Genomic DNA, 17,344 nt, shown 5'->3' on the forward strand with positions numbered 1-17,344 from the left:
ATCCAGGGGTCAATCCCATGACCCATGAGATCATGACCTGAGCCAAAACCAAGGGCCCCAAATATTTTTCTCAACAGACTGAGCCATCCAGGTGCCCCAAATGTTTTTCTTTTTCTTTCTTTCTTTTTTTTTTTTTTAATACTTTATTTATTTGACAGAGAGAAATCACAACCAGGCAGAGAGGCAGGCAGAGAGAGAGGAGGAAGCAGGCTCCCTGCTGAGCAGAGAGCCCAGTGCAGGGCTCGATCCCAGGACCCTGAGACCATGACCTGAGCTGAAGGCAGAGGCTTTAACCCACTGAGCCACCCAGGCACCCCTGTTTTTCTTTTTTGAAAAAAAAGTCTGGATATAATTTAAGTTGGACAAGTACCATGGAGTTAACACTGGATGGATAATCCCTGCCTATGTGAATTAAAGGAGGAAGGAAGGTACAGATTTTTTCTAAACCTCTCTTTTAGTGCTAAGAAGACTTTATGAGTCTTCATATCAAGAATTCATGAGGTTTTGGATGATTCAGTGGTACATAGTTAGGAAATCTGATATTAGCCAAAAGGAGCCCTGTGGCTCATTTGCTCCATGATTTTCTTGTTTGGGACTCTTTCCTGTGGAATCCAAAGCTGATTCTTCCTATTTCTGCCATTACCAAGTAGCATAGTGAAATTTTATAAATGTTTGGGGGTTGATTTTCTGAAGTATTAATCTCATTTTTTGAAAATATCGAAGAATGTCTTTAGGGGTGCCCTGGTGGCTCTGTAGGTTAAGCATCCTACTCTTGATTTCAGCTCAGGTCATGATCTCAGGGTTCTGGGATCGAGCCCTAAGCCCCCTATGCCAGCTTCACACTCAGAAGGGAGTCAGCTAGAGCTTGCGTTCCCTCTGCCCCTATCCCCCTTGCTCATGTTCTCTCTCCAACTTAAAAAGGAAGAAAATATTAAGGAATGTCTCTTAATTTCTCACTACAATACCCCACCCCTGTGTTGTGTGGATTTTGAATGCAATGCTTCTTGGGGGTGGATATCCATATATAGTCCTCTTTGGGGCTGGGAGAAACTGCCTTCTAATTATCAGTGACAGTTTTTCTGCTGGGCATTGTCTTCTCTATGCATTAAGGCAGAAAATTTATATTAATACTCAAGGCAGTTATATGCATGTTGAGAAAATAGGTAACGAGTGTTTGGTATTGAATGCACGGGTCAGTTTTTTAGGTAGGGTTGTAAGACACATTATGCAATGGAGGCATTGAATGATAACTAGGAACAGGTGTGCATGCTGGAGTAGCTGGGTATTCTTAGTGGTGCAGCATCCCTTGTCCTTAGCAGCTCTCAGGAGTAGAATCACTTCTAATGCTTCTAAAGTTGTAGGAACAGGGTGGTTATTCACGGTTGTCACTGCTCCCTGATTCTTCTAATGGAGATCTTCAGAGGTAGAGATAACCTAGGTAACAGACAAGTAACTAGAACTGGCACTGGAATGTGTTACTCAGTTTCCCCCTTGCCCGTTGATGTGGTGCTGTTTGCTTTAGGCTTAGGTAAAAAGGACCCTGCGCATTCCACAAGTTACAGTGCAGCTCCTCACCAGCTTCTCCCCTTACCAGTCCCAACATCCAAATTATGAAAAGTGGTGAACCAGTCACAGGAAGCTTCTCTGGGCAATTTTCCTGGAGGCTGACCCTGACACACGAGACCTGAACTGGGTCACCCAAGTTGCAAGGAAGCCTTTGAAGACAGAAGACTTTGGTTGTGTTTTTTATTTTCTCAAGAAGGGAGTTAATGTGGGTTGATGAGGTCAGATTGCACCCAGCAGGAAAATTCCAGGAGGAAATTGGACTTCCCCAGTCGAACATAGACCTTTCACGTCCTCTTTTCCCTGCCACCCCAAAACTCTGGGATGGTGAGACCCAGGAGCTCAAACACATCCTCATGTACCAGGCAGTGAAGTGACTTCACAAACCCCTAATCCCCAAGCCTGTTTGCCGAAGTCAAACAATGCACAGCCCCAACAAAGCCCTTCACAAACAAAGCCACACCTAGTCTGGTCTGCAAGTGAAGTAAGTGGATTACTTTCTAGACACAGCTGAAAGTGGCTGCAAAAATGCCTTTCATCTGCCTCCAGGCCTTTCCTTGCCTCCAAGGTGTTCCTTCTCTCTCAGGGACTGACCCAGAATCCCCTTGTGTTAAGAAACATGTCCAATCTGCTGGTTCTCCCCCACCTCCCAACTCTTCCCCACACACTGGAGAGGTCTAAGGGGAGCGGGACAGTGGGGAGTCCTGGTGTGATCCAGGCTGATTAGGGCCTGGGTGCCATTTCCCCCCTTTGTCAATGCAGTTCATTAGAATCCTAACCCCTTTCTAAGCAACACAGCCTCTGGGAGTACTTTAATCACTCTCATGAATTCTATTATTGTTTAACATGTTAGTTCTCTCTTTTTACCACCATGAGATACACTTTAGTTTTAGCATTGTTTTACCGAGTTGTAAAAATACCTGTATTAAATTACCTATATATTTACCGTTTTTTCTGCTTATCATTTCTTGCATATCAGATATTTCTCTGGGTTCATTTTCTTGCTTCCTAAAGTACATCCTTTGGGTGCCTGGGTGGCTCTGGCATTTATGCATCGACTCTTGGTTTTAGCTCAGGTCATGATCTCAGGGTTGTGGGATCAGGCCCTGCATGGTGGGGGGTGGTAGTCCTCAAGCAGCGGGAATCTGCTGGAGATTCTCTTTCTTCTCCCTCTGTCCTTTCCTGCCCCTTGCACTTATGTACTTGTTCTTTCTCTCTTTCAAATAAATCTTAAAAGCACATCTTTTAGGGCATTTCTTTAGGGACATTTATTGGTGGTAAACTTTCCATTTTTGTTTAAAAGAATGTATTTATTCCATTTTCCTTCTTTTTTTTTCTTTTGAGTTGCAGAAACCTAGATTTATTTATTTATTAGAAATTTTTAATTTTTTATAAACATATATTTTTATCCCCAGGGGTACAGGTCTGTGAATCGCCAGGTTTATACACTTCACAGCACTCACCAAAGCACATTCTCCTTTTTTAAAAAAAAAAAAAAAAAAAAAAAAAAAAAAAGGCTTCATTGGGCGTTGTAGATGTCAAAGAAGAAAAATTCAACCGAGTAAATTTGAAGATCTAATTGGCTTTGTTAATGGGTTCATGATCCAGGCAGTTGCCCATCTGGCAAGTAGAGGGGAGCCCTGAGGAGTTGTACAAAATGGAAGGTTTTTATAGGGTGGAGGATGGGGCAAGAAAGTTATTAGCAAAAGAAAAGACAGGATTGTTCCAGGCAGATCACCATACCCTAGGGGAATCCAGGGGTCTGATTCGATAATTTACCTCTTCTTCTGGGCCCTTGTGACAGTTTACCTCAGGGGTGTTTATCAGAAAATTCCTGACTGACCTTTTAAGATTTACATTTTTGGGGGAGGTTGAAACTGCAGTTAGGTTAGGTGTTAAGCCCCAGTTAGGTGACTTGGCCTTAAGAGATGCCATTTTGAGACTGTGGTTTCTTTTATAGTTAACAGTTCTATTCTCCTAACACTTTGAAGATTGGATCACTTCTGTTTTCTGACTTTAGTTGTTGCTTTTGAGAAGTTTGTTTGTCTAACTGTTGGTCTTTTTTTGTGGGTGATATTATAATGTCATTGTCTTTGGTACTTTGCAGTATCACTTCAATGTGCCTAGATGTGAAATTCTTTTTATTCTGCTTAGTAAAGAGTGTTTTCTGTGTCTTTGGATTGGTGTCTTTCATTAACCTTGGCTGTTATGTCTCAAAACTGCCTGCCCTCCAATCTTAATTCTCTCCTAGGACTTCAATTTTCAACTTTCTTACTCTATGCTTCATGTCTCTTAATATCCTTTTAATATTTTCTGTCTCTTTTTATTGCGTTCTGGTCACTTTTTTCCAGAACTCTTATTGGTTCAAGTGATTCTAACTTCAGCTGTGGTAAATATGAAGGTTAACTTGTCCATTGAGTTTTTAATTTGAATGATTTTGTGTTGTTTCTGAAAATTCTCTTGGACTAATTTGTGAATATTTCTGGTCATTTTTTAAAGTCTCATTCATTTTTTTATTCCATATTCTATTACATGAGATATTTCATGTTTCGAAACATGTTTCGAAACATGAAATATCTCATGTAATAGAATATGGAATAAAAATCTGAGAGTGCTAAAGCACAATCTATCTAAGAGTGCTAAATATTTGGAAATTAAGGGTGTCTTTCTGTTTCTGGCAACTCTCACTTATGTTACTTTATTTTCTTGGGTGTTGAGGAAATTCTTTTTTGAGAGCTTATATTTGATTAAATTCAATTGATAGCAACATTGAGGACTTAAATTGAGAGCTTTTCTCCAAGAAGATTTGCATTTCTTGTGTGGAGCTTGGGGGCAGGACTGACCTAGGACTATGTTAGCAACCTTCAGGGGGTCTTGACTTCACGAGTGTCAGATTCAGCTACCCAACCGTGTGAGGGACCCAGCATTCCATATCTGAAGCTGAAGCATCTGCTCCCAGGGCAATCCTGACTTACATGTATGCTTGCCACTTACAATTTTGAATTTATCTTACATTTTTTCCTTCCCTCCCTCTTTCTCTCTCTCTTCTTCTCTACTTGTGCATACACTCCTTTGGAATACTTTTTGTAGTTTTTTGGTGATCAGAAATGCAATATGAAGTTTGTTCTACTTATCTAGAGTTTTGTTTTAGCAAAAGGGCCTCTTAGAGTATAGGCTAGAAGCAGAAAATTTGGTCTCTTTAGAGGATGCCCTACTTCCTTGTTTCTTCTCCGTCACAGCTAACTTGTACCTGATTATAGGCTGAGTTCTGGAACTACTTCTGGCTTATGGGGTGTAAGGGCCTATTTAGCCAGAGCAGCCCCACCTCAGTTGAACAGCCATTTTGTTGTTTATGCAGTAAAACTTAAATTGATCCTAAACCGCCCCCCCACCAGGGGAACTTACTTAAAAGCAAGTCTGGGAAACCAGTCCCAGGTAACAAAGCCCAAATACAAGGGTGGGTCAGGTCAGGTGGAGATAACGGCCAGAATGCAGGGATGAGTCCGGTCAGGTGGAGACATCCAGTCAGTATAGTGTGCATACTGTCTCCCTAGCCACCAAGGAGTATGGGCCCCACCTTTTGGGCACCAATTCTGACTAAGTTGATAGGCTAGTTCAAATAGCTACTATAGGGTGAATTGTAATTCAATTGGCCACCCATGTGTGACCTAGCATGACTGTGCAGCTTTCTCTGTGTGTTACAATATCATTTGCCACCTGTGTGTGGTCAGGCTCAACCACATGGCCTCTGCTCTATAAAAGTTAGTCTGTGGGGCAGGGAGGGGTCTCCCTCTCTGTAAGGGGCGACCCCGACTGTCTGTTTGACAGTCGGTTTGATTCTGGATGCTTGGTGGGAAATAAAGCTTTGCTTGACTTTAACTTTGTATCAGTCTTGCTCCTTTGACCATGGACCCATTATTGGGGGACCCAACATGGGGTATGATAGTGTCCTCATCACCCAGCATTTCACATACTACTTTCTGTATGCTCTTCTTTGCTGATAACCCTGGGGTCATTGGTCAAAGGTGTTTCTTCAAAATACAGTATTATGTATGACAAAGACTATTTCTTTTAGGGGAAAAAAATGGATCCCATATTTAAGTATTTAATTTCTTTATAAGATATATTTTCAGCTAACTTGTGTCATGCAACTGATTTCTTTATTTAGAAGAAAAAATATAACCCATTATTCAAGTGGCTCTTTCCATTTAGATAAGGTATTGGCATCATTTGCTTCTTGAAAATTAGGTTTGTGTCTCATTTTTCTTTTTATACCTGGCTATACCTACCATGAAAAATTTTTCTGTAACTGAGTTATATTTTTTTCAGGGATTTGGATATAGCATGTAGGTTTGTTTGGTTTTTTTTCCCCTGCAAGATTTTATTGAATGCAGACACAAAAATTAAACCTTAAGATAGCATTTGAAATCTCCTGGTAGACCAATCTAAATAGAGCAAGTTGTTCAGTTTAAGTTATAGATCTAAATCATGGACTTTAGGGATATTTTCTGGAAACTGATTTTTTGTCCTGGTTCTAATCATTGGTACTGCATCTCCCTTCATATTATTGATGAGTAGCTGCTATGATTACATGAGAGAGTCTCACAAGGATGGGAAGTGGAGACATAACAGTGCTTTATTTGGTGTTAAGCTAATATGTAGCATTTTTGCCTCATCTGGATACAGTCCTTTGAAGAAATGGGTAAGGTACTCTGTGTTCTTAGTGAAGAGTGGTAATAGGGTCTTTGAATGTGAAACATATCCTAATTTTTTTCTTTTCAAAAATAACGTTTCAAAACAAGTCAGAATTTCTGAAGGCAATTACAGAGCCATTTGTATTGACAAAATAGCAACAAGATGGGTTGTAGAAGGTTACATATCTATTCATTGCTCAGATGCTTAAGGACATGCCAAAGAACATAACACCTCCCTTTTCTTTTCTCTTGAGAGAGGGCTTTATTTTTAATCTTGCCTAGTGTTCTGATTCTTTTGATTATATTCCAGAAGAAAATCTGATGAGAATCACATAGGCCACCTACCTTAACCTCACAAATGAGAGGAAGGGAAAACTCACCAGGGGAATCGCATCTCTTTCCGGATGAAAAATGATAATTCCTGATTGATTGAAATGTCATACTGATTGGATGAATAGCAATCTGGGGGCTGTTGTATGCTTCCTAAAACTCTGGATATGTTCTTCAACACAAGGAGGTCTTCTGCTGGGTACATGCAGGGCAAGAAGGACCAAGACCAAAATCTATGCTTAGGAAAGTTCTAAAAAAGCTATCTCCTCTAGATTTCTAAGACTCCCATAAAGAAACAAATATAAGAATTATTGCATGTGGAATTACTTAGAGCATTATGATTTCTCAAGCTTGAGAATATATAACTATAGCAAGCAGGGTATTTATTAATTTTTTTTTTTAAGATTGTATTTATTTGTCAGAGAGAGAGTGTGTGTGAGCACAGGCAGACAGAGTGACAGGCAGAGGGAGAAGCAAGGATCCAGATGTGGGACTCGATCCCAGGATGCTGGGATCATGACCTGAGCCAAAGGCAGCTGCCTAACCACCTGAGCCACCCAGGCATCCCAGCAGGGTATTTCTTAAGAGCATGGCCTGAAGGAGTCAGGACAGATGGCAGGCCTGGGCTGCTCTCTGCATACCCTCACATTCTCTGTCTGAAAATCTTCCCTTTGGGATGGGTACAGTTAACTCCTTCCTTCAGAGGTGTAAATCACTGAGAATCATGAATGTCTTCCTCCTGGCTTTCAACTGGAGATAATCTTTGAATCAAGGGAATGTAAATCCAGTTGTGTAATAGGAAGGCTATCTACTGGGGAGGGGAAGATACCTTTGAAAGGAGGAGTGGGGAGTGCTGAGGGCTTGACAGAGCCATACCCTTTTCTATGACATTGGCAAGGATCCTTAGCTGGTGGTACTCATGCTGAAATAGAGGAGACCCCAGTGGGATTTATCCAGCTTTTCTGTTGGACTTTGTATCTTCAGAGCAGAGAACCCATAGAATTCTTCCAGGTCCTTCATTTTTTTTTTTTTAATTTTTATGTAAATTCTAGTTAGTTAACCTGTTGTGTAATACTGGTTTCAGGAGTAGAATTTGGTGATTCATTACTTACATATAACACCCAGGGTGCATCATCACAAGTGCCCTTCTTAATACCTATCACTCATTTAGCCTGTTAACCACCCAAATCCCCTTTAGCAACCCTCATTTTGTTCTCTCTTATGTTTGCTTCCCTCTCTCGCTCTTCCCACCCCACCTTTCCTTCCTATGTGTTCATCTGTTTCCTGAATTCCACATCTGAGTGAAATCATACAGTATTTGTCTTTTTCTGACTGATTTCACTTAGCATAGTATACTCTAGCTCCATCCGTGTCATTGCAAATGGCAAGAGTTCATTCTTCTTGAGGGCTGAGTAACATTTCTTTCTCTCTGTGTATGTATCACATCATTATCCACTCATCAGGCTGTGGACACTATGAACACTGGGGCTCTTTCCATAGTTTGCTATTCCTGATAGTGCTACTGTAAACCTTGGGATGCATGTACCCCTTTGAATCTGTATTTTTTGCATTCTTTGGGTAAATAGCTAGTAGGGCAATTATGGGGTCATAGAGTAGTTCTATTTTTAACTTTTGGAGGAAGTTCCATACTGTTTTCCAGATTGGCTGCACCAGTTTGCATTCCCACCAGCAGTGTAAGAAAATTCCCCTTTCTTCACATCCTCACGGATATCTGTTGTTTCCTGTGTTGTTCATTTTAACGCTTCTGATAGGTGTGGGGTAGTGTCTTATCATGGTTTGTTTTGTATTCCCCTGATGATGAGTGATGTTGAGCATCTCTTCAGTGCCTGTTAGCCATCTGGATATCTTCTTTGGAGAAATGTCTCTTTGGGTCTTCTGCCCATTTCTTGGCTGGATTTGTTTTTTGGGTGTTGAGTTTGCCGAGTACTTTAGGATTTTGGATACTAACCCTTTATCAGATATGTCACTTGCAAATATCTGCTCACATTCGGTTGGTTGCCTTTTAGTTTCATTGTTTATTTTGCTGTGCAGTAGATTTTCTCTTGATGAAATCCTGATAGTTCATGTTTGCTTTTGTTTCCCTTGCCTCCTGCAGCATGTTTAGTAAGAAGTTACTATGGTTGAGGTCAAAGAAGTTGCTGCCTCTGTTCTCCTCTAGGGTTTTGATGGTTTCCTGTCCCATGTTTAGGTCTGTTATCCATTTTGAATTTATTCTTGTGGATGGTGTAAGAAAGTGGTCCAGTTTCATTCTTCATGTAGCTGTCCAATTTTCCCAACACTATTTGTTGAAGAGATCATCCTTTTTTCCCACTGTATATTCCTTCCTGCTTTGTCGAAGATTAGTGAACCATAAAGTTGTGGGACCATCTCTGGCTTTTCTTCTGTTCCATTGATCTATATGTCTTTGTGCCAGTACCATACTGTCTCTATGATTAGAGCTTTGTAATAGAGCTTAAAGTCCAGAATTGTGATGCCTCCACCTACGCTTCTCTTTTTCAGCATTGCTTTGGTTATTCAGGGTCTTTTGTGGTTCCATGTGTCCTTCATTTCTAACTCCATGCCTGGTGCCAGTAGGAGCTCTGTGTGTGCTGACTCTTGAGTGGATGCCAGCTCAGGACTTGGCAGCAAGGCTGGGGTAACAGGGAAGGAGGGAGAAGGAGATACAGAGACAGGTACCTGACACACTGAGGGCTAGCATGCTGAAGAGAAGCATTGTTAGATCTTTCTTTTGTCATGGTCCCAGTGCTTCTCATTATTGTTCTTCCTTTGGTGAAAAAAAGTGGCTTTTTGGGGCACCTGGGTGGCTCAGTGGGTTAAAGCCTCTGCCTTTGGCTCAGGTCATGATCTCACGGTCCTGGGATCAAGCCCTACATTGGGCTCTCTGCTCAGCAGGGAGGCTGCTCCCACCCCCCCCCCCGCCGCCCATGCCACCGCCAGCCTCTCTGCCTACTAGTGATCTCTGTCAAATAAGTAAATAAAATCTTAAAAAAAAAAAAAGAGGTGACTTTTTTTTTTTTTTTTAGATTTTATTTACTTATTTGACAGAGAGACATCACAAGTAGACAGACAGACAGGCAGAGAGAGAGAGAGGAAAGCAGGCTCCCCGCTGAGCAGAGAGCCCGATGTGGGACTCGATCCCAGGACCCTGAGATCATGACCTGAGCCGAAGGCAGCAGCTTAACCCACTGAGCCACCCAGGCACCCAAGAGGTGACTTTTTGTTTTTGTTTCTTCTTACTCCCCCAGGTTTCCACTTCTGCTCCATCCCAGGCCCTCACCTTTGGTCCAGGAGCCTGGGTGCTGTTAGCCTTGTGCTCAAATAGAGTGAATGCATCCCCCACTTCCCTGGATGCCCTTGAGAGGTCTGTCAGAACAGGACTTCAGGGGTAACCCTTCTCCTTCACCCCTTAAGCCTTGCCTTTCTCTGCTTTGGATTTACCCCAGACCCAGCCCAGAGCTTAGACTCTTGCTCAGGATGTAGTTTGTGCTGCTCTATTAATCTGTCCTCCAGACCCTGCTGCCAAACTGGCAAATTTCCAGATGTATTATGATCCTATTGTTCTAGGGGGAAAAAAATGCTTTTTGAAGGTGGGGGAGGGGGGAAGTCAAGTGCTTTAATTTGGACATCAGAGTGGTTTGGCTTGTGTCCTGTATCCATCCCAAGGAGTTTACTTAGGCAGACACCCACAAAGGGATTGATCAAGGAGGGACAGGGGTTAGTCATCCGTCCTAGGCATCTGGCAAATTCTGTTGCACACCTGGAGACACAGTTTAAGGTGCTTGCCAGGAAACCAAAGGTTTGTGCCTCTAGAAGAGGAAGGGGGCCTGGTCCCACTGAGTTACAGCAGGGCCAGATGAAGTGATTCTCCATGACTGGGGAGAGGAGCATCCTCTGTATTCCTCCTCCCTGGTCCTTTCACTGCTTAAAATTTGCATTCACTTCATCTGCATCCCACCAGATCTTTCTACCTGGGGACAGGAGGATGCTGTATGAAGTCTGTGTCCTTGCACCTGGTGTGTGTGGCTGGGAAAGGATATTGAGCCTAAGGACTGCCTTAGGACTCCTCCCCTGCCTAAAGTTTCCTACTTTAAAAAACTTATATCCCAAATGTCTGCAACTTCAGTTCTAATGATACCTTTCCATGTTCGTTTGTTTAGATAGGCCACATTGCTGCCTGCCATTGGCAACCCTCCTGGACTAGGCTGCTTTGGTTAATCACATGGATGTTGTGAGTATTATATTCACAAGTGGATGTAGAGAGGATAATTTGATTGAACTACAAATCCTCACCACACGAGCCACTCCTGCTTAACAAAAATATGTGAACCGGTTGTGATCTGGAGTTTCATTAATCTCTGGGATTATGCTGCTGGCACATTGGTTAAATTCTGTGATTTCTGTATCTTACTGTAATCATCGACTTTCTATCAAAGAACTTTGGACACAAAGCAGTGTCTTAGAATGTTTCAACATGAAGGTAGTTGTTGCTGTCCATTTGCAATCCAGAATTCATTTCATCTCCTATGGCTTTATGTTATAGCTTTCTTAAAGTTGTCAACATGAATGTGCTTCAAATAGCTTTTAGTCCTAATCTCGTGGTTCTGTTCATTGAAGATAAGCAGCGATTTCTTCTCTTCCTCCAGGTTCCCAGTGGGTCTAAATATCTCTTTAGTTGGGCTGGCAGGACCCAGTGAGAAAAGATGAGAAAGGAGGAGGGGAAAAACCAAAGTAGATGAGAAAATGCAAGAAATATAAAGAGAAGGGAGAGACGAGCAAAGCATTCTGGGAAGGTCACTAATGACTTAAAGGCTAGTCTTGAGTACAAGAGTTTAGGAGCCAAGGGTTAGAAAGGACCTATCTGCAGGCTCCCCAAAGAAAGTATACATGTGTCCTAAGTCAGTCTCTTATGTGACTTGAAGGGTCACACAGAATATTCTCCAGCATAAGACAAAGGACAGCTGACTAGTAAAGTCTCTAGGGATGAATACAGGCTAACCAGAAAGGCCAGAAAGAATGGATGATGAAAATACTACTTTCAAAGAGAGACATCCCAGAAAACCCCACAGAACCAGAGGATATGAAGGTAGACTGCAGTCTCAGGTATCATTTTGGTCTTCCTTTTTTGTCTTAGAGCTGGCAAAACTGAGACTAGGAAGTGAGAAGTGATGAGCCCAGAGCTGCGGTGAGTGGCTGAGCAAAGCCGTGCATCGTGGGGGCTTTCCATATGGTTGTGCTGCCTTTTCTAGAAATGGCATCCTGGGCAAGTCAGAGCTGTGTGGCACATAGAATCACATAAAGCTGGCCAGACCAGACTTTGATTCATTACATCAAAAGAATAGCCATGTCTAAAATGGAGTTCATCTTTTTGACATCTTGAAAACGCTTTTCCCGGGCTGCGCTGGACTCTCCCCATGCACAGCAAATAGAAGCAGCTTTCTCAGGGCAGCCCAGGTGGCCTGGGATGGACTTACACTGGAAAGCATGACGTGGAAACGTGTTCCCCATCCATGTGATTGCATGATTTGATTTCCATTTGGACAAGGAGAAGGGAACTTCGGGAAGGTATATAGGTTACTAACATGGAGAACAGGAGTCCACGCATTCTTCACGGATGGGATCAGATGTGGCTCAGATTTCTCAATTCACCGAAGCTCCAGTGGGTCCGGGGCACACACCCCGCCCCCATTTTGGTAGCCTCTTTTGTGCAGAAGGAAGTGAACTCATTGGCAGCTGCACACCGGGAAGGAGAAAGGCTTCAGAACTCCTGGAGAGCTACTTAGTGAAGAGAGTTACCGCTAAAGATGAGGACAACATATTTCCATCTTACAGATGTGCGGTTTGTTAAGTGCACTTGGCCCTGCCCCATTAAATTAGCCTTTCAATCTCAGTAACTTGTTGGAAGAATTACTAGGGCTCTGCTTCATGGCTCCGTGGCAGGCAGTTTAGTAGAACACTTTGGTAGCAAACGTCAAGACAGAATACCGAGACAGAATTATGGTCTGCCCAGAGCCCCTTAGCTTCTGTGGACTGAAGCTTTTATTTATTTATTCATTCTTAAAATTTTTTCTCTGGTATGTGCACTTGTAGCAACAGAACCAAGAGCAATTATGGATCAGACACTTTACTGCTTATTTAGTTATATTTCATTGTTCTGTGTTTAGTAAGTTCTAGATCTCCTGTGATTTAAGTGATTCACAGCCTCTCATTTCTTGGTATATCTTGGTTGCTTCCTCTTAGCTACACTGAAGACTTCAATGGTCTTACAGTCTTCAGTCATTGGGGAAGGTGATGTTGTGTGCTGGAGAGATTCTGAAGTGCCAAGTAGCACTTGGTGAACTGGTGCTGTGTGGTCGTGAACTGGTGCTGTGTGGTGCTCTGTGGTCCATTTAATGAAGTTCATGCATGCCCAGTGTCCACAGTAATCTCTGGTCTTAGTATCTACCCCTGTCCTTTTAACTTAGGTGGTGGACAGGAGCTGATATAGTTGGTATACACTGGTCTCGTTTTAAGGTGGTAAGTAGACATAGTGGCTGATTTCTCCTCTTTTGGATAAACTCTTGGAGAACATGTTTGGGAACCATGCAAAGTGGGCACCTTTCAACAGTGTCAGAGCCACGAAGTCTAAATTCATTCAGTTGTTGCTCTGTAAGGTACACTTCTAGATGTATTGCTGCAGGATTCACAGATTCTTGGGCCATTTGTTTGGATCAAGTTTGACTTTTTCGTAGAGTGCTGTTCTTTGCTGGAATAAGGGAGAAGAGGATGTTGGGAAGATTTCTACCATCTCTGTGTCTTGGTTTCACTATTGAGATGCTTGGATGGAATGTGAGTGATTGGAAAGAGTTTAAAAAAATCATTCATTCATCACGTATTTATTGAATGCCTACTTGGTGCTAGGTGTATTGGAGATGCAATATTGAACAAAACCCAGCCCCTGCTCTCTGGGCATATGTTAGATTTGGGGAAGAGAGAAAATGAACCTGTTTCTGGTGGTAGTAAGTGTTATGCACAAACAAATAAATGGAGGGAAAAAAGCAACAAGCAAGTAGAGAAGGGGCTAAGGAATGCAGGGATTGCTGTTGTAAAGAAATATGGTCAAGAAAGACCTTTCTGATAAGGAGACAATTGAGCAGAGAGTGGAAGGAAGGAAGGGAAGCAGGAAGCCCTGTGGATATCAGATGGAGAATGTCTGCGCAGAGGAAATCCAAGGATGTACTTAGTCAGCATCTCCCTGCAGCCTTCCTTGAAGGCCCAACTTATTTTTCTTGCTCCTTCTTATATACAAGCTGAATATTACTATTTTTACCATAGGTTTATGCAGTACTTACTATTAAGTGAGAATTATGCATGCAGTATACTTTATTAGGGCTGCTGCTGTTAAGCACCAGATTCGTTATCTATTACATGGAATTCTGATTTAAAAACAAAACAAAACAAAAAAACAAAAAACAAACTATAGACAAAAAGGAGACTCCAGCTCATGAAACTCTTTATTACCTCTTAGGTATTTGTAGGCCTAGGAAACTATTCCTCTGGGGATGGGAATGCTACATAAATGTACAATTGTTTTACTGCCCCTGCACTTCAGACCACTAGAGAGTGTTCATCTGAAATAAAAGCAGGTTTGCTTGGGGATAGATTTGAATCAATGATATAACTTGAAATTGTGCCAGCAACCCCATTCTCTCACAGTGTATGCTGCGGTACAGGGAAGTGTTGCTATAGGGGGAGGCAAAGGAATGCGTTGGTTTAGCATTAGCCAAATCTGGACGTAAGCCAGGATCCATCTAGAAACCGTATCGTTAATCCTTGTTGTCAGTCACTGTCCACCGGCCCAGAGCTATCAAATCAAGATCTTTGAGGCTGGCATACTATAGTCAACAGTAGTGAGGCAGACAAAGTTAGGGATATGAAGAATTAATAAGAAGATGCCTTCGAATTTTTAAACCAAAGTTATTTTGAAATCCTGGAAAATATTCACAAGATATTCAAGAATCAACTCTTCAAAGCAGATTACTCCTAGTTATATCTGATTCTACCCCCTGCCCCGGGTCCCTTGTAATTCCCCCATTATAAGCTGTATTTTGTAAATTTTGAGGGGTCCTCTAGGTAAAGAGGATATGGTTCAGTTAAACATGCTTATGAATGAATAAATATGGATTTTTCAATCTATTTCTGTGAAAGTTTAAAACATTTTAAAAGAATCAAACATCAGAAATCAAATGAGAGCTAATTTACCAAGAGCAGAGCTAATATATCATTTTTAAGGGGCATTTTTCTTGATTTCTTTTTCCTTGCCATCTTCCAACCCCTGCCCTTCCTCCCCCCGACAGCCCCACCATTCCTGCCAACCGGCTGCATGGGGTGCAGTTCCTCTGAGCTCTGACTGTACTGTGTATGTCTCAATCATGGTTATGGGCACTTGTGAATTCAGTATCTGTCCAAGGCTTTCTGGAAAAAAGGGACCATGTCCTTGAGCTCAGAATTGCCAGCACTTTGTGTGATACTTGACATGTAATGGGGTTCTGTGTATGTTTATTGAAGAGATGAGTGAATGAATGAATGAAGGTATATATCTGGTTCTGAACTTCCTGGTAACCAAAGCTAAAAGAAAAATAGATCGATTACACAGTTCTCATAGGCATAGATTAAACCGAGCATTCCTTCAGAAGATACAGTTCTCATCTTGGTGCTAAGTTCCTGAAAGTATCTTATAAAACATGGTATAAAGGTAGTGAGTTATAAGAAATGTTATTTTTAATACTCCATAAGCTCCTCTGGCCCTGGCCTCAATGAAAGAAATCCTGTGGCTTTTGGTAGAGCCTTGCAGCTGGATGCTAACTCTGGCTCCCACAGGCTCTGGGTTTTCATTAGCTTCTTAGCAGATTCCCTGCTAGAATATTCTTTTTCCCAGATGGCAGTGGGCCCACAAAAGAGCTTCATTTGTGCTGCTGTATTTTATTTTCATGATTGCAACTATCTAATAGATACTGTACTGGAAGATTTTATTGTGCTATGAAGCAAAGTGTGTGAACTAAGGGAAAAGCTCCAGTAGAAGCAAGTTGTAAGGTTGCTGTAGTCAGTTTAAGACTTGCAGCCTGCCCTGGCCGGTGGGGTCCTCCAGTTACCTCAGACAAGTTGCACTTGCTGACCTTTTGAGCTTTCTTTCTTCCTTTCTTTTTTTTTTTTAATTTTTAAAAATTTAAAATAAATATATAATGTATTTTTAGCCCCAGGGGTATAGGTCTGTGAATCGCCAGGTTTACACACTTCACAGCACCCCCCCCCCCAATGTCAATAACCCCACCACCCTCTTCCAACCCCACCCACCCAGCAACCCTCAGTGTTCTGTGAGATCAAGAGTCTCTTATGGTTTGTCTCCCTCCTGATCCCATCTTGTTTCATTTATTCTTTTCCTAGCCCTCAACCCCCCCCACGTTGCATCTCCACTTCCTCATATCAGGGGAATCATATGATAGTTGTCTTTCTCCGATTGACTTATTTCACTAAGCATAATAACCTCTAGTTCCATCTATGTCATTGCAAATGGCAAGATTTCGTTTCTTTTGATGGCTGCATAGTATTCCATTGTGTATATATACCACATCTTCTTTATCCACTCATCTGTTGATGGACATCTAGGTTCTTTCCATAGGTTGGCTATTATGGACATTGCTGCTATAAACATTTGGGTGCATGTGCCACTTTGGATCACTATGTTTGTACCTTTAGGGTAAATACCCAGTAGTGCAATTGCTGGGTCATAGGATAGCTCTATTTTCAACTTTTTGAGGAACCTCCATGCTGTTTTCCAGAGTGGTTGCTCCAGCTTGCATTCCCATCAGCAGTGTAGGAGGCTTCCCCTTGCTCTGCATCCTCGCCAGCATCTGTCATTTCCTGACTTGTTGATTTTAGCCATTCTGACTGGTGTGAGGTGATATCTCATTGTGGTTTTGATTTGTATTTCTCTGATGCCGAGTGATGTGGGGCATTTTTTCATGTGTCTGTTGGCTATCTGGATGTCTTCTTTGTAGAAATGTCTGTTCATGTCCTCTGCCCATTTCTTTATTGGATTATTTGTTCTTTGGGTGTTGAGTTTGCTAAGCTCTTTATAGGTTTTGGATACCAGCCCTTTATCTGATATATTGTTTGCAAATATCTTCTCCCATTCTGTCAGTTGTCTTTTGGTTTTGTCAACTGTTTCCTGTACTGTGCAGAAGATTTTAATCTTAATGAAATCCCAATAGTTCATTTTTGCTCTTGCATCCCTTGCCTTTGGCAATGTTCCTAGGGAGAAGTTGCTGCGGCTGAGGTCGAAGAGGTTGCTGCCTGTGTTCTCCTCAAGGATTTTGATGGATTCCTTTTGCACATTGAGGTCCTTCATCCATTTTGAGTCTATTTTTGTGTGTGGTGTAAGGAAATGGTCCAATTTCATTTTTCTGCATGTGGCTGTCAAGTTTTCCCAACACCATTTATTGAAGAGGCTTTATTCCATTGGACATCCTTTCCTGCTTTGTCGAAGATTAGTCGACCATAGAGTTCAGGGTCTATTTCTGGGCTCTCTATTCTGTTCCATTGATCTATGTGTCTGTTTTTGTGCCAGTACCATGATGTCTTGATGATGACAGCTTTGTAATAGAGCTTGAAGTCTGGAATTGTGATGCCACCAACATTGGCTTTCTTTTTTAATATTCCTTTGGCTATTCAAGGTCTTTTCTGGTTCCATATAAATTTTA

The 17,344-nt window shown here is 41.9% G+C and overlaps 1 protein-coding gene across 5 annotated transcripts in view; it reads left to right on the forward strand.

Annotated features, from left to right (window-relative positions):
- The window catches only part of LYPD6B (LY6/PLAUR domain containing 6B), a 179,658-nt gene that overhangs the window by 79,638 nt on the left and 82,676 nt on the right, over positions 1-17,344 (forward strand). Inside the window, exon 1 of one of the 5 annotated variants that reach the window (XM_013059046.2) lies at positions 10,769-10,836. The exons of the other annotated variants lie outside the window; for them this stretch is intronic. The gene's annotated coding sequence lies outside the window, so the exon portion shown is untranslated. Of the gene's footprint in view, positions 1-10,768; positions 10,837-17,344 lie in introns of those variants that run through there. 5 annotated transcript variants of the gene reach the window in all.

Source organism: Mustela putorius, unplaced genomic scaffold, assembly GCF_011764305.1.
Source record: "Mustela putorius furo isolate JIRA1106 unplaced genomic scaffold, ASM1176430v1.1 tig00003867_pilon_pilon_pilon, whole genome shotgun sequence".
Taxonomy (NCBI): Eukaryota; Metazoa; Chordata; class Mammalia; order Carnivora; family Mustelidae; genus Mustela; species Mustela putorius.